General features: G+C 47.3%; 1 protein-coding gene across 1 annotated transcript in view; it reads left to right on the forward strand.

Moving 5' to 3' along the window:
• Nucleotides 1-22,230, forward strand: part of HIVEP3 (HIVEP zinc finger 3) — a 2,131,558-nt gene that overhangs the window by 1,902,433 nt on the left and 206,895 nt on the right. The gene's annotated exons all lie outside the window — the stretch shown is intronic.

Raw genomic sequence — 22,230 nt, forward strand, 5'->3', positions numbered from 1 at the left:
AAGATCCTTCTTGAACCCATACTGCTAATCATTGAGCACCTGGTTATTGGCTCCCAAGGTCTCCAACCTCTCCAGGAGGATTCTGCCCATTAATTTAGCAGACAAATCCAGAAGGGATATTGCTTAATACCACCTTGCATCCCAATCCCTCTTTTTGAAATTGGGGACTATTATACTCTTGGTCCAAGTTAATGGAAACAGCTGTGGGCTTCAGCTTTACATGCCTGTGTCAAGATAGGTGCCCAGAGTGTAATGTATGATTTATAATTATCTATGGGAACCCCATTGAGGCTGGTTGCCGTCCCATTAGTACATTTTTCCATTGCAGTGTTTACTTCTTCTATACTAATTGGTTTTAGATGTGATGATGCCATCAAATGTATATTGTCTGTAAGCAGTTCTACACCTTCATAGCTGGGATTAAAAATCCAGTCATAGTGTTTTATACAGTCTGTGAAATAAGTGCCTCAAACATGGGAGCCAAAAATCTTTTGAGGAATGGCTGATTGGTTGTTTTTCAGAACAATTTGGTATTTGTAAATTCGGTTGCCCGCTCCAGATTAGCCCAAACACTTTCTTGTATATCTTTTTTCCTCTTATGCAGTGCTTGCTTGTAAATAAGCCTAAATGTTTTTTACCTCCTCCTAATTTCTGGGTGTGGCCTGTAAGGCTTTCCTAAGATTCTTATTCACAAGTGAACAGTGATGATCAAACCAACCTGTGTTCTTTGTATTGGAAACCTTCTTGGTGATTCTTAGATTACCAGCAATTGCAGTGGTTATTTTGTAAAAAGTGGCTAAGCTTTTCACTTGGGGTTATGTCCTATTCAGTGAAAATGATAAATTCATCTATGTTATCTTTTAAAATTCTTTCTAGGAAAGCAGATTCATTTATACCTGCCCACTTGAGACTTACACCGTTGTTGCCCTCAGTTTCGATGTGTGTTGCTAGTTGCACACCATCTTGGTGATTGGTTTTAATGTTAAGAGTAGGTAGGAGCTGATGGTGATTGCTAACAGAGCTTGGTTCGAACTTGAATTATTCAAACAGCCTCAGTCCATTTTCTGATAACAAGATGTAATCAATGATCGAACTATGACTGTTCCCCTGAAAAGTTGGTATCAGGACTCTTTCTGTGTCAGATCTTTGCTCCCTCAAGTCTATGTTGTATTTAAAAATCATTTTGTTTATTGTCTACCCATGTAGGCCATGTAAGAAATTTGGTTTACCATTCCAGGTTTCGCCCATATACCCACAGGCTTTTCCAGCTGTAGCTTGTCATTTACTTGTATTGAAATCCCCTAACCAGATATAAACACAATCAGCTTCTATACCACTCACAAAACTTTGTAGCTCATGTTCCAGATCAGCAACTACTCTACTTCTTGTGTTATCAAAAATGTTATTATAAAGATGTATTAATACAATATTTAGTTTCTCATCCGTCTGTAGGTATAGGATCTTAAAATAAGGTGATCCGGTGCAGCATTTCTTTAAAGTTAGTGGGATTACACTAGAGATTAATACAGCTAATCCTCCGTTTTCTATTCCACTATTTGAGTATGTGGCTGATGAAATAATGGAGGTGTACCATTCAACTTGAAGGCCCCCCACTTGCAAGGTTTCTTGTAGGCATATCAATTGTGATGTTTTTATAGTATCCACCCATTCCATGACCTAATAACTAGTGTTTTACTAATGTTACCAGCATGGGGTGTATCGGCTCTTAAAAACAATTTACAAATTGTGCCACCCCTACATAACTTAACCCGACTGCAATTGTAGAGTTGAGAGCACATCATTATATTAAATGTACCTGTGTCTGTACTTTATTTACAAATCTTTGAAAAGTGGAAGTATTTTTACAAATCACCTTAGATCACTCTGCTAGAAACCCTATGCAAATCCGATCTTGTAGTCTATGTATCCTTGAGCTGCACGATCATAGTATTTTTGTTTGTTCACTTTGAAGGGATCCAAAATAACCTTTTTAGGGTCGAGCCTCCCTAGTCCTTGCAAGACGCTGTTGTTCACAAAAAGGGCTTGGAATCCGCCTATTTCTTACCATTTGTTGGCTCCATTGCCCCTCTTTTTTGCAGCCTCCCTAATTGGCCAATGTTGGCCAAATGTCACTTCGATCCTTTCTGTGGAGCAGCGAATAAGCACAGATTGATTCATGTTAATCAATGCTCGCCCGCTCCTCCTGGCGTGATTCAGTTACTACTTTATCGCACCCTCACCCACTACCGCTGTCTGCTGCGTCTTTTCTTGCTAGTTTTTTCAATCCGCTATTTCTCAAAGCAGTCAGTCATTGTTGGTTTTGCTGTGTACGGATGAATACTGTGTTTCCTTGGTTGCTTGTTGAGGACGTGACATTTGTGACACCTGCCGAGCTGCTGTCTCCAGCCGAGGGTGTAAGAGGGCAGTTTGAATAGGTACTTTTATTTTACTAGCTAGAGGAGGATTGACTGTAGACATTGTGACGGACCAGGGCAGAATCAGTGACATTTCTGAGTTTCCTGTGAGTGGCGTGTATGCTGCAACAGTGTCAGTCGCATTGCAGGGTCGTCTCTGAAAGGCCTGCAGGGATAGGGCAGAATCAGTGGCATGCCAAGTGCACGTCTGCATGCCCGAAGGATAGCAGCAGAGTAATTTTCAAGTTGAGCTAAGGATCAATGTCAGGTAGAGCTGTACCAATTGAACACATGCTAGGGTCTGGCTTGAAAGCCGCTATAGCTGGAGAAATGTCAGTCAGATGGGTAGGCTTGCTCCTAAAAGGCCTTAACGGCTAGGGTGCAGACAGTGGTATATCTGCAGGTGAACACAGCAGTATTAGTCTGCTGCATACAAGGGCTTTGGCAGACAGCCAGCGGTGGGGCATGGCGGGGAGGGAGGGAGCCAACATTCGACGGGATAGGTAAAATAAAATAAATAAATAAAACCACTTATCTTGAGCTCACAGCATCGTCGACGCGGCAAGCTCAATGTAAGTGGCTTTATTTATTTTCCCTATCTCATTGTATGTCTACTTCTATCTCGTCCCACCCTTGCCCTGTCTCACCACCCTACTGCTCTTACCTGTGCCGGCCGTGCCTGTGTAGGGCCGGGCAAGAGTCAATCACTTGTCTGACTTTCCCTTGACAGGAATGTATGTTTTGGGCAGGCAGTCCGATAGAAGACTGATTATCGGTCTGAAAAACAATAGGGTGAGAGTCCCCCTACAAGGTGACATAGGGTTTGCCCCAGCATTAGACAGTATTTGTCAGGTTACGAGGTCCAGATTTGAACAGGCTGCGGTTAACCGTTTAGTCCGTGGACCATATCTCCTCTCCTTGTTTGTGTTTAGCAGCTGGAAAAGGTAGCCTGTTTGATACAGGCTGCTGCTGTTAAATATGACAGTGGGAGTCGGAGCACCTCCCAAAAATGTCCAGTGGAGTTCTTGATTTCCACAGACTCGTGACTATGCCATCAGTGGATTTATCTTGCATCTCTGCATTGTTATTATATTGTAAATGCATGTATTTAGCGTTTAGTACACCTGACGAGGCGTTGAAGCGCTTTACGCTGAGCAGCAATCGGTGTCTGTTTCAGTGTCTCGCCCAGTCTCCTGCATGGATTTCAGAACGATTGTCTGACAGTCTCACCTCCTAACCCACAGTCAACATTTATTTGATAGGCTTTTCTGAATGCCATCTCATCCCCTGCAGTCTGTCACTCTGTGAGCTCGGGCTTTACTCTTAGTTCCCTGGTTTTCAACTCACAGCCTTGTTCTCCGAGTCTGGCCACGATATCATCTTTTTGTCAGACAGTTTTCATAACAGTCGGCTAAAACTACCAACAGCTAAGAAAACTAATAGGAGTGCAAAATGCGTAATGTTCTGAGTTGGCCCTTTATTCTGTAGCTCTGAGAAGCCGAAGTGGTGTGCAAAGTTATTCTGTGGTGTGGCTGGTAAACTCAATATCACAGTGTCCGACAAAAACAAGCATTGCAAAGCCAATAGGTCTCACCTACGTTTCTCTGCATGAACTGAGACCATTTCTCAGACCGAAACTGAGGTCCATTGTCGCTGAGGACACACTTGGGGATGCCCTCTCTCACGAATGTCTCTGCCATGAAACTCACTATCATTTCCGTGTCCATGGTTTCCTCGATCTTCAATTCCGGCCATTTGGAATAACGATCCATCATTACACATATGTACTTCTGTATTCCTTGTGCGTTTAGCACCGGACCTAGTATGTCTATGGATAGTTCCTCCCACGGATTTTGTGGAGGATCTATTTTTCCTAGGGCAGGGCGTAATGGTTTCAGTGTCTTGTCTGCGCCCTGGCACCTTGGACATTCTCGAACGTGTCTTTCTGCCCTTAGGTCCATTCCGGGCCACCAATAATTCTGCTTGGCTCTTAGCTTCAACTTCCCCGCACCCAGGTGGCCTTCGTGTAACATGTCCATTAATCGAGCGATCATTTTTTCCGGAGGTATGACTCTCTCCCCTCTGTAAACAAATACGCCCTGGTCATCCATAGATAGTTCCTCTCTCACTTCGAAGTAGGGGACGAGGCTTCGCCCCGTCTTGCTTTTGTCCGGCCACCCCTGTACAATGTGTGCCTTCACTTCTTCTAGGACGGGGTCCTGTTCGTAGGCCAACTTCCATTCTTGCTTGCTTATGGACGATTCTAGATCTTCGGTGAGTGCAACCCACTCTTCCGCCACCTCACCGCCGTCTACGTCGGTTTCCATAGCTGCCGCCCGGCTCAGGTAGTCCGCCACCTTGTTCTTATTCCCGGGGATGTGCTCCACATCATATCGGAATTCCATCAATTTGAGCGACATTTTCGAGATCCTCGGCGTAGCATCTGCGTGTCCGCTGGATGTGAGTACCTTGAGCAAGGGCTTGTGGTCGGTCCTCAACCGGAACCTGGTGCCCCACAGGAACTGTCGAAACCGGGACATGGCCCACACCACAGCTAACATTTCTTTTTCGATCACACTGTACTTTTTTTCAGTGTCATTGAGGGTGCGGGATGCAAAGCATATTGTTTCCACTCTCCCCTGGCCGCGATCCTGCATGAGAACTGCGCCCAGTCCTTTATCACTGGCATCCGTTGTGAGTATCGTGCTGCCTTGGGGGTCAAACCCCTGTAGAGGGATCGCCCCTGCTACCTCTCTTTTAATGCCCTCAAATTCCTGCTGGGCTTCCTCTGACCACCGGAATTCACTGTTCTCTCTGGTCAGTAACCTCATGTGATGAGTCTTCGAAGCGAAATGTTCTATGAACTTCCCATAATATTCTGCCATGCCCAGGAACGACCTGACCTCTTCTTTGTTGGCCGGTGAGGGTGCGTCGCAGATTGCCTTCACATTTTCCCTCTTGGGGGTCACTCCTCGTGCACTTATCTCGTGGCCCAAGTACGTCACCTTTTCCATTCCTATGCGGCACTTAGCCCACTCTGCCGTGAGGCCCTTCCTTTCCAGGATACTCAGTACCGCGTCTAGTTTCTTGTCATGGTCGGCTTTGTCGCGACCCATCACCAATATGTCATCTTGGAAGTATTGGACTCCCCGGACGTCCTGGAACAACTGGTGCATTAGTTTTTGGAACACCGCAGCCGCCGAGGCTAGCCCGAACGGCATGCGGCGGAATCGATAGCAACCGAAGGGAGTTATGAATGATGTCAAACTGCGACTCTCCGGGTGTAGTGCGATCTGATGGTACGCCGATGTCAAGTCTATGGTGGAGTACCACTGAATGCCCCTTGTGCTGGCCAGCATTTCTTCTATCCGGGGGAGGGGGAACTTCTCTACCACAATGTTTTTGTTCAACTCGCGCAGGTCTACGCATAGACGGACCTTGCCGTTGGGTTTCTTCACCACCACCAACGGCGCCAGCCATTCGGCACAGGTGATCGGTTCGATGATTCCCCTCTTCTCTAGCTGCCGTAGCTCCTCCTTCACGTCTTCCCTCACTGCCAATGGAATGTTCCTCACCTTGTGGGCCACCGGCACTGCTCCTTCTCTCAGTATGATCTTGTGTGCGAATTTGTCGAGCCTTCCTACAGATCCGCCAAAGACCGTTGGGAACCCCTTCATCCACCTGTTCGTGTCCATCTCTTCTTCCAGCTCAGTCATCAATATCTGCTCCTTGCCACCTGGGTCCAGTTTGATCCCCAGGTCTCCTTGGTCGAGCCACCCCAGGACCGAAGGGCCTTTCTCGGAAACGTATAGTTTACACCTGGCCGCCCTGCCCCTGAATTCGAAGTTCAGTTTTCTGCACCCGGCCATGGGGATTCGATCTCCGTTATACGTGACGGGGCGTATGTCCAGCTTATCCAGCTCGGGGCCCAGTTGCGGAGCAAACTTCTCCTCCCATACTTTTCTTGGAATTATGGTATAGGGTGACCCCGTGTCTGCCACCACTTGGACTTCCACGCCCCCTATCTTCATGTCCATGATCGGCTTCATCGTCCTCCTTCCGTCGGTGCCTCGGCCTTGGTTGTTCACACTCAGAATTTCATCGTAAATGCAGAGGACAGTGACCACCTCCTCTTCGGTCACCTCGTTTGGCTCCTCCGCTTCCTGGTCCACGTACTTGACTGCGTTTTTGGAGGCCTTCTTCCTGCACACTTTTTCGTAATGGCCGACGATTCCACAAAACATGCATTTGGCGCGAAGCGCGGGGCACTTCCGGTCGTGCGCCTCGTGCGTCCGACTGCCGCACCTGTAGCAAGGTCGTTTATTACTTCCGGCTGGTTTGCCGGCGTGGCCTGGGCTGTTTTGCCATCTGCTCGGGCCCTTATCTGGCTGTTTCCGCGCCTGGTGATCCTTGTGAGTTTCTTCGTTGTCCACTTTGTTCACCACCCCGCTGGGCGCGTTCTCCTTCTTCGTGGCCGCTGCACACCTTCGCGCCAGTTCGGCTCTCTTGACTATCACTAGTACGTCCTTGAGCGAGGTGTCTCCTGCAGCCCATAGCTTGTCCTGTACGTTCGTGCACGTGGTGTGCATCACCACCTGGTCTTTTATGAATTCGCTTTCCCAGTTTGCGTACTTGCACGGGGCCGCCAGTTTCCTTAACGCCGCCACATACTCTTCCACTGTTTCCCCGGGTAGTTGTTTCCTTTGTTGGAAGTTAAACCTGTCCACTGAGACGCATACTGAGGGTTTAAAGTGTTCCTCCAGGTCTTCCATTGCGTGGGCATACACGTCGTCGTCCTCCGTCTCTCTCTTCTTAGGTACCAAGCTTTTGCAGATCCTCAGGCCTTCTGGGCCTAGGTTTAGCAGCAGTATGCGCTTCTTTCTCGGCGGTTTGAATTTCTCCTCACTTTCATCTTCCAGCACTTCTATGAAATTATCTATGTACTCCTTCCAGTCCTCCCATTTCATGAGTGGCTCTCCTGGCCTGGGAAGGAACTGGACTGGCGCTATCGCATAACCTGCTTGTGTGGCCATCTTTTCGCCCCTGGATGTGGGCAGCGTACTTTCCAGGCTTCTCGGGCTCCCCGGTGCACTGTCTTGTTCCTCCTTGTTGAGTAAGGGTGGAGGGCTGCTCCTTTCAGCCCTTTCCTGTTCAGGTGGGGTAGCCAGTGCGATTGCCTGCGGGCCTCGACCGTGGCTGGTCTCCTGCTTCGGGTGTGCGGGGCGGTTCTCCGCCCTCTTGATCACCGTGCGCCCACAGTGCTCGGCTCCTCGTGCTGTTGGCTGCGTCGCGCTCCTTGTGGTGCCCGGTCAGGGTGTGGTCGCTGTGCGTTCCCTCGGGCCTTCCTCGCTCCCTCAGAGACTCCGTTCCGTTCCGCCGTTCTCCGCGTAGTCTGCGTGGTGGGGGTCGTGGGTCGTTATCCCACCCTCGTCGCCACTGTAATGATGTATCTTTTCTTCCCCCAATAACTCTCGGAGTCGGGTATCAGCGTTACTCTCTTTATTAAGTCGTAACATACAAGGAGCGCATAGCATGTCCTTCGCCCAGCCTGCTCGCGCTCTAATGCCGCGCTACGCACTCATGCCGCACTACGCACCTCGCGCCCCTACGTTGCCATAAGTCACGTAGCCACATGACGTACCACGTTAGCGCACTCACTACAGGTACATCAGTGCAATACACAGTCGGCAAATCAGAAGCTGCATTGTACATCAATATTTGCCACCTTCCCGTAGTTACATCATTTTAATAATAAATCCCCCCACCCCCATTAACCCCCTCGATGTCGACATGAGTCTTTTCAGCACAAACGGTGCCATAATCAGAAGGAAATAGCAACATGCAGTGCAGATAATGACAGTTCTTTATGCAAGTGGAGTTAGATGACACAGCACACAAGATCTCAATCCTCCAACACCTGGATCTCCCTGCAGTATCAACATTCCTGTCCATTCATATGTTAGACTCCACCGCATCGCCACAAGTGGTTCTTGCCACCTACCCAGCAGTAATATATTTCAAACCCTTACGTAGCCCTGTTTTATGAAAGTCTAGGGAGGGCCTTCCACAGGTTCTGCATTATTCTCCGCCTCTACGATGGTTCCCTCCATTCCTGTATCCGCTGCATTGTCTTGCGCTAACAGATAAGTAGTGAGTGGACCCCAAATGTCTTTTGGGCGGGATTTCATGGGTAACATCTCTGCATAGCAACCCAGATTGTCCTGCCATGTAGTCATGGCGCGGATCCAACATTTAAATTTGAGCGCGCGTCCTCTCCCCCAGCGGCAAGCTACTTGTTGCTTCGCTAGGAGCAAGCCCATAGCTAGAATTTTTTTGTGTGGACTGTTGATATCTTGGGATAGTCCTAAGAGGCCCACAAGTGGGCAGGGGTCTAGTTGGATACCTAGCATAGTCGATAGTTCCTCAAATGTGTGTGTCCAGAAGGTTGCTACATGGGGGCAACTCCATGCCAGATGGAGAAAGTCCGCTCCCTCCCTGCCGTATCTAATGCACCTGTTGTCCCCCTGAGATGAAATCTGTGTAGTCTGGTTGGGGTGTGATAAAGTCTATGCAGGAACTTAAAATGTATGAGACGCAATCTATTATTCCCTGTAACGGCTTCAGTAGGTATACAGCTACGTTCCCATTGCTCATCAGTCAGTGAGATTTCCAGGTCTGTGTTCCATTCTTGTCTGGCCCTAATCTCATAGGGTGGTCTAGCTGCCTGTTTTGGCTTATAGAGAAGAGACACTGCATGTCTGGGAGGGGCTACCTGCAAAATCGCATGTAGGGGATTGAACGTAATCAGCTCATCAGGAAATGCGGGGGTTGCTGCCTTCACACTCTGGTGAAGCCGGGTGTAGAGGAACATGTCCATCACCGTAGGGGTGTGTGTGCCGAAGAATTGTTCCATAGTACGAAATTGCCCGTCCAGATAGAGGTCTCCCCAAGTGGAGCAGTTAAAGCTCGCAAGTACCCTCTGACAAATTCCTTCGCCCGTAGCAGCGAGTAGGGGGTTTCGGATCAGGGTCATTTTGGGAGAGTATAGTATCGGGGATTCCAATTTGCGGTCTATTCGCTTCCACGCCACTACCGTACAGTCCACTGTTGAGGGATCTCGCCTGCGTTCATTTACTGGCGTGAAGAGGTAGGCCGATGGGGGCGTTGGCGCCTTGTAACCATCCTCGACCGCCAAGTGGGGCATATAAGGCGGTGGGTGGAACCACTAAATCGCAAAGTGGGCCTGCGCACAATAGTAATAGTATTCGAAGTTAGGCACATCATATCCTCCCTGATGATAGGGTAGCATCATAGTATTCAGGCTGAGGCGCGACTGTTTCCCGCCCCATATCAGCCTCGTGAGTTGTGTCCTAAGCGTTTTTAAAAAAAAAGGTCCCTGGGTGGTACGGTATATTAATAAAAAGGTACAACAATTTGGGCAGCAATACCATCTTGATCAATGAGATCCTTCCTGCCATAGAGAGGGGCAAACACAGCCATTTAGTGATGGAATCAGTGATTTTGTCTATAGCTGTTCCGTAATTAGCCCTCATCAAGGCGTTCCTGTCCCTAGTGATGTATATGCCTAGGTATTTGAGTTCTTCCGATTTCCACACCAGTGGGTTATCTAGCGGTTATCTAGCTGGTGTGGTTGGGTGTTATCTGTTAGGGGAAAAATTGCAGACTTAGACCAGTTAATTTGAATTCTGGATATGGCCCCAAATTTGGTGATTTCAATGAGGATGGGGTTAAGATTTTCCTGGGGTTTGCGGACATATAAGGTCATATCATCTGCATATAGGGAAATAAGCAACTGTCTAGCCGGGTAGATCAGCGCTTTGTCATTGTGATGCTGGCGTAGTTTTGCAGCAAGAGGCTCAATGGCCAGAGCAAACAGCATGGGGGATAGGGGGCAACCCTGTCGCGTTCCCCTGGAAATAGGGAAAGGGGAAAATCTGGCTCCATTAAGAGCACTGATGCAACCGTGCGATGATAAAGTAATTGTATCCATTGGAGGAAGGAGGTAGGCATTCCCATGTGGCACAATATGCCCATCAGGTAGTCCCATTCTAGGGAATCAAACGCTTTGGTAGCGTTGAGGAAGACCGCCACTGCAGCACATTGTGGGCCAATATCCTGCAATACTGCGGCTACGGTTCTGAGGTTGTGCGCGGTGGCGCGGTTCGGAATGAACCCCACCTGGTCGGGTAACACAAGTCTTTGCATCAGCAAGTTGAGTCTGGTCGCTAAAACTTTTGCGAGTATTTTCATATCACAGTTTAGTAAAGACAGGGGCCGGTATGAGTCACAGCTGATTGGGGGCTTCCCCGGTTAGAGTAATGAAGTGAGCTAGGACAGCCGGGCGCTTACTCCTACCCGCATTATTACACACCGGGGGCCGATTTTAGGGCCACATTCGGTGGAACACGGGCTTACAAAGGGCGACGACTTTGGCCGCCATTGCAGGCGAAAAAGCACGGTCAGCGCTCTAGCGGTCGGGCGAATCACAGCCCGGGCGTATAAGAGCAGCAGGCCTCAGCCAGGTATCTTCTTGCTATTTTGCATCTAGCGAACTCAAAAGTGCTCCTGAGGCGGAAGCCGGGAGTTAGGCTTTCCCCTCCTGTTTTATAATTTTAAAATATCACTATTGCACTTTGATCTTAAAATTGTGTTGTGGAACGAATTCTATGATTAATTGCATTTTTGCACTCACGCTGTCTGGGACAGCCGGGCGCTTACTCCTACCCGCATTATTACACACCGGGGTCTGATTTTAGGGCCACATTCGGTGGAACACGGGCTTACAAAGGGCGACGACTTTGGCCGCCATTGCAGGCGAAAAAGCACGGTCAGCGCTCTAGCGGTCGGGCGAATCACAGCCCGGGCGTATAAGAGCAGCAGGCCTCAGCCAGGTATCTTCTTGCTATTTTGCACCTAGCGAACTCAAAAGCGCTCCTGAGGCGGAAGCCGGGAGTTAGGCTTTCCCCTCCTGTTTTATAATTTTAAAATATCACTATTGCACTTTGATCTTAAAATTGTGTTGTGGAACGAATTCTATGATTAATTGCATTTTTGCACTCACGCTGTCTGGGACAGCCGGGCGCTTACTCCTACCCGCATTATTACACACCGGGGGCCGATTTTAGGGCCACATTCGGTGGAACACGGGCTTACAAAGGGCGACGACTTTGGCCGCCATTGCAGGCGAAAAAGCACGGTCAGCGCTCTAGCGGTCGGGCGAATCACAGCCCGGGCGTATAAGAGCAGCAGGCCTCAGCCAGGTATCTTCTTGCTATTTTGCACCTAGCGAACTCAAAAGCGCTCCTGAGGCGGAAGCCGGGAGTTAGGCTTTCCCCTCCTGTTTTATAATTTTAAAATATCACTATTGCACTCTGATCTTAAAATTGTGTTGTGGAACGAATTCTATGATTAATTGCATTTTTGCACTCACGCTGTCTGGGACAGCCGGGCGCTTACTCCTACCCGCATTATTACACACCGGGGGCCGATTTTAGGGCCACATTCGGTGTAACACGGGCTTACAAAGGGCGACGACTTTGGCCGCCATTGCAGGCGAAAAAGCACGGTCAGCGCTCTAGCGGTCGGGCGAATCACAGCCCGGGCGTTCCTTAATGAAGTCCGTTTTCCGTCCGCGCAGCGGGCGGGCGCAGCGGGCGCGCCGATGGCGCGCCGGAGGCGCGCCAGAGGCAAGCCCGTCTGGGCCCGTCCGGGCCAGAACGGGCCTAGGGCCTGCCACTATGCCCGTGGTCCCACTTAGACCCACTAGGTTCTCCAGGGAGGAACTCCTATCACTACGACGCTCTGTCGACCCAGGATGTCTTCAATGGGACTGCTCAAATCTTCCTTTCTGTCGATGCCCAGCCTGCCCGGTCCCCATCATTGGTGAGACAGATGGTAAGAAGGCCGGTAGAATACTCCAGATGGCACTCCTTAACTGCAGATCGCTGCCTAATCATGCAGCCGAGATCAACCTGCTGATAGAAGACAGCAATGTTGACCTGCTCTTCCTGACGGCGACATGGTTAACTCCCCATACAGACTTTGATATTATCTCTGCACTCCCCAGTGGTTTTAATATTCAATGTATGAATAGGGAGAAAGGCAGGGGGGGGGGGGGGGCTCGCTATAATCCACTGGGAGTCTTTGACCTGCAGATTGCAGGAGGGTGGAATCTCAGACGCTGAAAGCGCAAGCTTTAATATTCAGCTTTCACCCACTCACTCCCTGTCAGGTCTCCTCATTTACAGACCCCCGGGGAGCCTAAAACACTTCTCTGACTCCCTACTAGAAACTACCTTATCAGCTGCCGCTCAGGCCCCGAATTTCCTGATCCTGGGCGATTTGAATCTACATTTCGACGACCCCAAGGATAACTTAGCCGTTGAATTATTTACCAACCTCAACTCCTTTGACCTTGAGCTGGCAAGCAAGGAAGCCACCCACAACAAAGGCCATCTGTTGGACCCGATCTTCTCCAACATTCCCCAGCTCGTAGCCAAACCCCCACTGCCCCTACTATGGTCAGACCATTTTTTAGTACCTTTTTCGTGGGAATTCTATAATGAAAAAACCAAGGCCTCCTGTCCCCGCAAACTTCAAAGGCCATGGCCAAGGCTGTCAGTAGAGAATTTGACAATTGCTCTCGAACAATCGATACCTCCCGCAGAATCCGACGTCCTACAAGCTGACATAAATTTTCACGACTGGCTTACTAAGTCCCTGGATTCGGTTCTGCCCCTTAAACCTAGCACTAAAAAGAGCAATACTTTCAAATCCCCCTGGTTCTCGCCCGAACTAAGAGAACTTAGAAAAGATTGTAAAAGAGCGGAACGTGTGTGGCGGAAAGACTGGGCACCTATTAATAAAGCTGCATATAAAGCCGCCCTAAAACTTTACAAATCGGCACGGCAAAAATCCAAAGCTGTCTTTTTTGAAGAAAAAATTCGACTTTCAGCAAATTCTGCCAGAGAAACATTTAAAATTGTTAACCAGCTCCTTAAAGTCCCGGCTCCCACTCTAGTTCATAATGACCCTGTATTGAAATGCAACCAGTTAGCAGAATTTTTCGATACTAAAATACGGAAAATCCTGGACAGCCTTCCCCAATCCTCCACCATTGGACCCATCGAGATCCCTTCTTCTGACCCCGCCCGCCCTCAATTGGAGGCATTCAGCCTTATATCCAAGGAAGACTTTTGTAACATCCTATCCAATATAAAAAGTGGCTCCCCCTCAGACCCAATCCCGATGCACATCCTAAAACAAACCCTGAATACCATTGCCCCTGTAGCCACTGAGCTACTTAATACGTCATTATCTACGGGCATAGTGCCCCCGAGCTGGAAGCAGGCCAGAGTCAAAACGCTTCTAAAGAAACCGGGATTAGACACCTCCGATCTGGCCAACTTTCGCCCAATCTCCCTTCTACCTGGATTGAGCAAAGTGGCCGAAAAAGTGGTGAATAGGCAGATTTCAGAGTTTCTGGAGTCTAATCACCTCCTAAGTGACTCTCAAACTGGCTTTCGCCCTGGTCAGGGCACAGACACCGCCCTTTTGATGCATCTTGGATTCAGGGGGATCGGTAGCTCTGATCCTCCTGGATCTAAGCGCTGCATTCGATACCGTAGATCATGTAGTTCTGGCTCAACGCTTGGCCATGTTGGGCATCACGGGATCAGCCCTTAAGTGGTTGCAGTCCTACTTGGATGAGAGATCCTTCAGGATTTGGGAAAATGGGACCATGTCTAATGCCACCCCTCTCCAGTGTGGGGTGCCGCAGGGCTCCTCCCTCAGCCCCACACTGTTTAATATCTACATGGCCCCGTTAGAGAAGGTAGTAGCCCCATTTGGGATTAAATCCATCAGCTACGCAGACGACACCCAGCTCGTCGTCTCGCTGTCACAACAAGGGGGCCGCCCGGTCGACCTCCCGGATTGTCTCACAGCCATTTCCTCCTGGATGTCTAGTTCAAAACTCAAGCTGAATGGAACTAAGACCGAGATCATGTTCTTAGGCAATCAACTCACCTCCCTGCCCCCTGAGCTGTGTCCCCCATGTATGGGGGACCTTCCTCCCCCCAAGGAACAAATTAAAAGCCTGGGGATCTGGTTTGAACCCCAACTAACCTTCAAGACCCATGCGCAGAAGGTTGCAGGAGGTTGCTTTGGCCTGTTACGAGCAGCCCAGAAGGTTCTCCCCCTCCTTCCGCTTCAATCCAGAAAGCTGCTAATCCAGGGCCTGATCCTGTCCAAACTGGATTATGGCAACGCCCTTTTCCTCGCTGCCCCCCGTGCTACTATCAATTCTCTCCAGCGAGCCCAGAACGCTGCAGCCAGGCTGCTTATGGGGGCGCCGAGACGGGCATCAGCCAAACCACTGCTAAAGGCCCTGCACTGGCTCCCCATCCAAGAGCGGATTACTTTTAAGTCACTCTGTATCGCCCATAAAACTCTGCAGGGCAAAGGCCCTCCGGCCTTGAGAGGACTGATTCGCCCTTACAAGTCGACCAGGGCCCTCCGCTCAGATAGGGAAAATCTGGCCATCATCCCAAGAGTGAGGAAGGCACGCACAGGAGGCCGCCGGTTCTCGCTGAATGTGTCAAACAAATGGAACGCCCTTCCTAGAGAGCTCCGGATGGAACCTGTTCACCTTAAATTTAGGAAAGCACTTAAAACCTTTCTCTTCCCTACCATCCCTTAATGCCGTCTCTCGCTTGAGTTCACCAGGTTCAGGTTAGGATCAGCGCTGGGACGCTCCAGGGCAGCCATGCACTCTATAAGTCCAAATCTAAATCTAAATCTAAATCTAGGCTTCACGCATAGATTCCCGTAGGCATTCCTCTTCCCGCGCTGCATAAAAACGTCCCTAAGGATAGAGGCTAATATAGGGGCATATACTTTATAGAATTAAATTGGTAGCCCGTCCGACCCCGGGGCCCGTCCCGACTTCATCTGCATGATGGCTTCCGTTATTTCATCTAGCTCGAGGTTAAGATCTAGAAACTTACGCTGAGTGTCTCCCAGCCACGCCAAGGCCGTGTCATCTAGGTAGGCTGTCAGGTCTAGTGGGGTCCCTCTCTGGGAAGAATATAGTGTGCTGTAAAAGTCTTTGAATGTATTGAGCTGATCAGGGAGATTTCTGTGGAGGTTACCCTGCGCATAGTGTATGGTCGTAATGTAGTTGGAAAACCTGGGGGCCTTAATTGCTGCTGCTAGAGCCTTACCTGGCCTGTCGCCCTCACCATATACTCTCGCTATATATGGCTTGCCTCGGAACTTGCTCTCCCTGTCAGCTAGGACCTCGTATTCTGTCAGCGCGTCGGGCAGTTTGGCCTAATGGTATGTCCGCCCGGGTTTGTATTAACATCGGTTTCAAGCTGTTTGAGTGTCTTTTCTAGTTTGCTAAGGTCGTTGCGTAATGTCTTGAGGATACCACCACCTTTGGATATGCACCACCACCGAACAGTGACCTTGAAGGCTTCCCACACTGTGGTAACACTAGAAACTGAGTGTATGTTACGTTCAAAGAAGTCCTGAATATCTTGTTCTAGTTCTGCCTTAAAGACTGCATCTTGCAAGTGTAGGGGATTGAGGCGCCAGCTCCAATACAGGGAGTGTTGCAACGGGGTCTGTAGTTCTACCACGACAGGCGAGTGGTCCGAGTGCGTACCTGCCAAGTGTGTCGTGTGTAGTAGCCAGTGCGCCATTCCTGCCGATAGAAATATGTAATCTAGTCTAGCCCAAGAGGAATGGACCGACGAATAGTGGGTGCCCTTCCTCCCAGTGGGATGTGCATGCCTCCAGGAGTCTACTAGGCAGTTGTCTACCATGAGCTCCTGCAGTACCCTGCTTGAATTAGTATAGTGAGCATGAGGCATTGGACCTGTCCAGTCGGGGTTGTATCGTCGTATTGAAATCTCCACACCACACCACGTATGTAGTGTCTATCTCCTGTATCTTGCCCATAATTGGAGGAGTGTGTGAGGTTCGTCAATGTTCGGGCCATAGTAGACGGCAAAAGTCTCATCGTATGAGTTAAGTCTCCCCCAGAGGAGGCAATAGCGTTCCCCCGCGTCAGCCTCTGTCCCTCCCGGTACAAATGCCACCCCTTTTCTAACTAATATTGTGACTCCTCAGGCGTAGGTGGAATAGAATGCAAAGGAGTGTTGTGAACGTACCTAGGACCCTAATTAAATATTCCCGATGTATGCCCTTATGTGGTTATAACAAATCATATCCTTATAAAGGCATAAGAATCATATCCATATTTAGTCATAGCCAATGCAGTCCAAATACGGCAAGGCTACTTCCCTAGACTCCTAGAAAGTACAACGCGTTCTTTAAACAAACCAAAGCTCCAGCAGCCCGGGAATTCCCCCTGCTTTTGTTTTGATTTGTCCTAGAACTCCTGAGAGTCCTGAAAGAACTGCCAGTTCTTAGTGACAGTTCTTAGTGACGTCTTATGTCCAACCGTACGTCAAACACAGCACCTTCCAGGTATAAATATACCAGCATTTGCCTTAAGCAACACACAGTGGTTTGGAGCAGAGGGGCTATCTACTTACCCAAAGCCCAGCTGATGCGAGTGCCGAAGGAAGCCGACCCTCCCATTTGACGCACTGAGAGAGACGCTGTCTTTTCTCCTGCTGAGAAAATCCAGCTCCAGTGTTTCCAGTCACCCTTGTGGGTTGCTGGGAGATCGAGTCCTGAAAACGAGATACAAGACCTCCTTCATTCTAAAACCAAGGTACGGAGCTGATTAGATCCTTAGAGAATTCTTGATTCAGATTCTTGGCAAAATTAACTTAACTTAAACAGCAGCTCACTTACTCCTTCCCACGTACTAGGCTTAGGTTAGGTACACCGGGGTCGGCGTATTTTAGAAGCACCAGTTGAGTACTTTTAGTCCACTTTTATCATTGTATGTAATTGTATATATTTTATCCGTTTTAAGTATCATATGGCTCAGAAACCATATAAATGCTTTTACAGTATTATTTCATAATACTCCTTTTACTGTACGCACTTTACTTTATGACAAGTATTGCAATTGTGGCAATTCACTTCGCTTGCATGAGAAAGAAGACTGCTCAATAAATAACACCTTTTATTGAAAACACACTTCTCTCTATTTCTCTGCACTCTGGTGAAACTAAGCATGCACGATTGACTGAGTGAAATAGCTATCTATTGTTTTCACACGACTCTGGAGATATACTCCTTATTCTGGAGGGAGCAAAGTTGTCATGTTTATGCGGTTGTCAGAAACTAATCCCTTCTTGTCTAATCAGGAAAGTTAACTCCTTCCTGTTCATTCGAGAAAGTTTCTAGTTACCTCTGAGCTAGCTGGCATACCTAATTAAGTCTAACATATTCAGTAGAGACCTAGTCGACCTCAGTCCTACGTCTAAACTGCCGTTTATGTTATTCCAATGCGCAGAGCCTATTGGGAATATAGGAACTACACTACATGGCGCCCAATGTTTGGTAAGGCGATAATCTAACGCAAGATACTAGAGTAACTGAGTCGTGCTTTTCACACAGACTCCTTTTCCCGTAAAAACTCCAATAGACGTCTGGAGTGGGTAAAAGGTTAATATCCGCCAGAACTTAGTAGGAAGAGATTCCTATGTATTAGTTTTTGGTTTAGTCAACGTTGAAGGATACAGTGTTCCAAAATGTTGTGCACCTAATCTTTGTTTCCTTGAAACTCACTCTGCAAACTTTCTGTCAGTAAAAATGTCAGATAGTGAGGACGAAAGGGAAAGAGCTAGACTAGCAGCTCAACTCCTAGCGGATGACACAACTATCCAAAATGACGACCGAATGCTATAATCATCCCGGTCAATATAAGAATAACCATAACTATAAAACTTATAGAAAATGGAGTGTCATCAAGAGGTGGTACAGTAGTATTTGTGGTAGAGGCTTGTGGTAGAGGCCCATGAATATCGGCAGACAGAGGTATTCTATTCCTGGGTAACTTTTCCAGCAGCACATGCTGTGACATGCGAGTTCCACTACTACAAAAGAGAGGAATCTCCAGAGGAATACTCTCCTTTCGAGGAAGTTGAAATTCCACTAACATACCAAGAGCACCTGCTCTGGTTTAATGGCGCCCTAAAACATCAAAATCACATTACCAGGCTCGGTCCACTAGGTAGACCAGGAGCCACATGGCCGGTTCTAGCCAGCTACACACCACACCCCGACATTGAAAAAATGTCAAGCGAAGAACTCTTAGTTAAAATAAAAGAATTAACAAAAGCATATAGAGATCTAGTTCAATTAACAGTTGACAGTACAACCTACCGACTAAAAACACTAATTGAAAATACTGAAAAAACTTTCATTAAAAATCATCTCAATTCTCAAAAGAAGAAGTGGGAGGGTAATAAACAAACCTCTCCCGGAGAAAAACAGTTTCAGACCAGAGGAAGGTCTCCCCAACGAAGAGATAGATCTCCGGAAGGGGGGGGGCAAGTCTCCACAACGGGAGCCCTCTGAAAAAAGATACAACCTTAGAAATAGGGACAATTTGAGAAAACCTGTCAGATATCAAGATATTGATACACGTCCCTCTCGATCTTTTCAGATTTCCTCAAAGAAATCGGAAAGAAGAGGACGGTCAGAACATAAAGAAGAGCAATTCAAATCCAAAGACAAGGAACCTGCTCATCAAAGTAAAAAATTCCAATTTCCCAGAAAGAAGGTAGCCAGTATTAAAGTAAAACATGCCGAGAATTCTGAGGACACAACTGAAAAACGGAGAGTGGACCCAGACAATGCTAGACAGCGCAGCAGAAGTGACCATAGCTCACAAGATCCTGATGAATCTTCTGGAGACAGTGGACACGAATGAATACATTCAAGTGGAAACTGCAGACACCCGAGTTAGCGTGTCCCATAAACTATATGAAATAACATTACGTATAGAGGGAGATAAAACTAGGAAAATAAAAGGTCTCTTTTTGGAGAATCTATCTAAAGGCTATGATATCCTTCTAGCAGAAAAAGACTGGCCACCAGAGTTTGTCAGGGAGTGCCCACATGGCGAAGAAATGATTATGCCTGCCTTCTCAAATCACATACCAATTCATAAAAAATACACATTTGCTAGGAAATGGGCAGTGGCCCAAGCACCTGCATTAAATAAAAATCATGTAGGATGGGACGAGGATTCTCCTCACCATAAAATCCAGTTAAAAAATCAACCTACTGCACAGATGCAGTATCCTGTTAAGCAAGAAGCTAAAAAACAAGTCAGGGAAATTTTAGATCAACTTGAATATCAGGGGTGATTGAAACATGCACCTCACAAATGAACAATCCTTTGTTTCCTGTCTCCAAGCCAGACGATTCATATCGTCTAGTTTTGGACTACAGACACCTAAATTCCTGCTGTAAAACTTTTGCAGTACAAAACTCACACAGTGCAGCACAAATGAATAATATCGTTCACAAAAAATATAAAACGACATTAGATATTTCAAATGGTTTCTTCTGTCAAAACATAGCACCTGAAAGCAGATATTTGACCGCTTTCTCCAGCATGGGGATCCAAAAACAATTTTGTCGTCTCCCACAGGGATTCAAGAACAACCCAGGATTATTTTCAGCCAGGGTAACAGAGTTACTACAAATATATGATGATGAGGCATTATCTTATGTCGATGACATCTATTTTACAGACGATGACCTGGAGACTCACTTGAAAAGAGTGAACACCATCATACTTGGGTTCGCATCTGAAGGGTACAAATTTAACTTTAAAAAATCACAAATTGCCCATCTAACTGTCCTATTTTTAGGATATGAATTATCAAGTGAAGGCAAAAGCCTAGCAGACAACTTCTTAGAGAAATGTGCAGTACTCCAAGCTCCAAAAACACTGAAAAACTTCCAATCAATTCTAGGTTTCCTGAATTTCGGAAGAACATACATTCTAAATTATGCAGAGAGGGTTAAACGAACTAATTACTATTACGAACTAATAAAATCTGATTTTAAACCAATTAATTAGACTCAGAAACACAGAAATTTTAAGATCATTACAAACAGACATGTTCACTAAAACAAAACTGCAAACACGCGCAAACGAACGCAACCTTGTAATCCGAGTCATCCCAGGAAGATGAGGATTCATATACCTGACCTCTAATGAGGGAGAAACGGTACCAATAGCTTACAAATCACACTTGTACACACAAGCTGAAATGAAATTCAGTTCAACTGAAAAAATTATAACTGCGGTTCAAACTGCTGTAGCAAAAGAAAGAGCCCTAGCCCAAGGGAAGAGGATATCTGTTTTAACAGCAGTATCAGCCCTTGAGGCAGTAACAAGACCAGGCATTCTAAATGCTATAGCTCTAGATCCAAAATGGATACAATGGGAAAATTCTCTTGCTACAGAAGACATGAAACACACTTTTGATCCAAAAATGAAAAAACTAGAAGTTCTGGAATACGAACATGAATGCCCTCTGTCAATCGAAATTCAGCCTCTCGAACAGTACACCTGTGTAATCTACACGGACAGATTTGTACAACACTACGTTGTGGAAAAACAAATTTACAATGCTGCGTGCGCGATTGTTAAAGGTCGCTGGCGCTTAAGTAAATTCAGACCGATGGTCACTAGAACTGAATCACTCAGAAACTGTACAGCTCAGCGTGCTGAAATACGATCTTTAAAGATGGCGCTTGAAAATGCAGATCGCGAATTCCGCACACTAATAGTGTGCGATTCGCATTATTGCATCCGGTCTTACAATAATTCCATGCAGACCTGGATAAAAAACGGTTACAAAAATGAGACAGGTGTCACAATAAAGCATAAAAAGCTATGGGAACAAATAGTTCTTTTGCAGAAAGAACTACGAAAGACTCACGTGATACATACGCAGAGTCTTCAACGTGATGGCGTTCATGTTGCAGGGAATTCATTGGCTAACAGAGCCACAGCGGCAGCGGGTCACCCGGCTTCCGTAGCTACAAAAAAGCGTACGAAAAAACAAATAGATGGCGAAACGCTGCTTGCAGTAAAAGCCTCAATGGAAGGCAATTATACGGCATTACCTCTAAACTATCCACTCGGAAATACATACATAATTGATGCGAACTCCGTTCCGTTTGCTCAAATCCCTGGAGTGGGGGATAGAGTAATTCCAAACATGAACCGGAAAATCTTATTGATACAAGAAGCACACATGGGATTGGGTCCGAGGCACCAAGAGATCTTGAAATCTCTAATAGAATTACAATCAAAATACTGGTGGCCGGGGATGAGCGTGCACATTTATAACTTTGCAATGAATTGTCAGGACTGCAACAGAGATCGCAGTTGTGAACCGGACCAGACACCTGCCCAGACACCTCTATTAGACAGCATCAGGCTATCTATACTCAGACATCCAGACGGAAAAATGCGATCCCATAATTATTAAGACGAGATTCATTTGGATGTGGCCCCAGCGCTCGGCTGACGTCAGAACTGTTATAAAAGATTTGCGAGTCTTTATCGGCACATATGCAATTGGCATGCTACATTCTGACCAGGGTCCTGCGTTTAGCTCTCGGGCTTACAAGGAGGCCATGGCCAGCATGGGCATTGCAATGCGGTACTCTAGTCCATTCCATTCAGAGGGAAATGCGGTGGTGGAGAGAAAAAAACATGACATAAAGCAATCTATAACAGCGAGGGTATTAGGTTTGGGTGACGGGTGGGTCAAACATCTAATAAGTGACCAACGTAGTCTTAATAACATGCCAAGAAATTCTCTAGGAGGTATCAGTC

The sequence above is a fragment of the Lissotriton vulgaris genome, chromosome 2_1 (assembly GCF_964263255.1).
Source record: "Lissotriton vulgaris chromosome 2_1, aLisVul1.2, whole genome shotgun sequence".
Taxonomy (NCBI): domain Eukaryota; kingdom Metazoa; phylum Chordata; class Amphibia; order Caudata; family Salamandridae; genus Lissotriton; species Lissotriton vulgaris.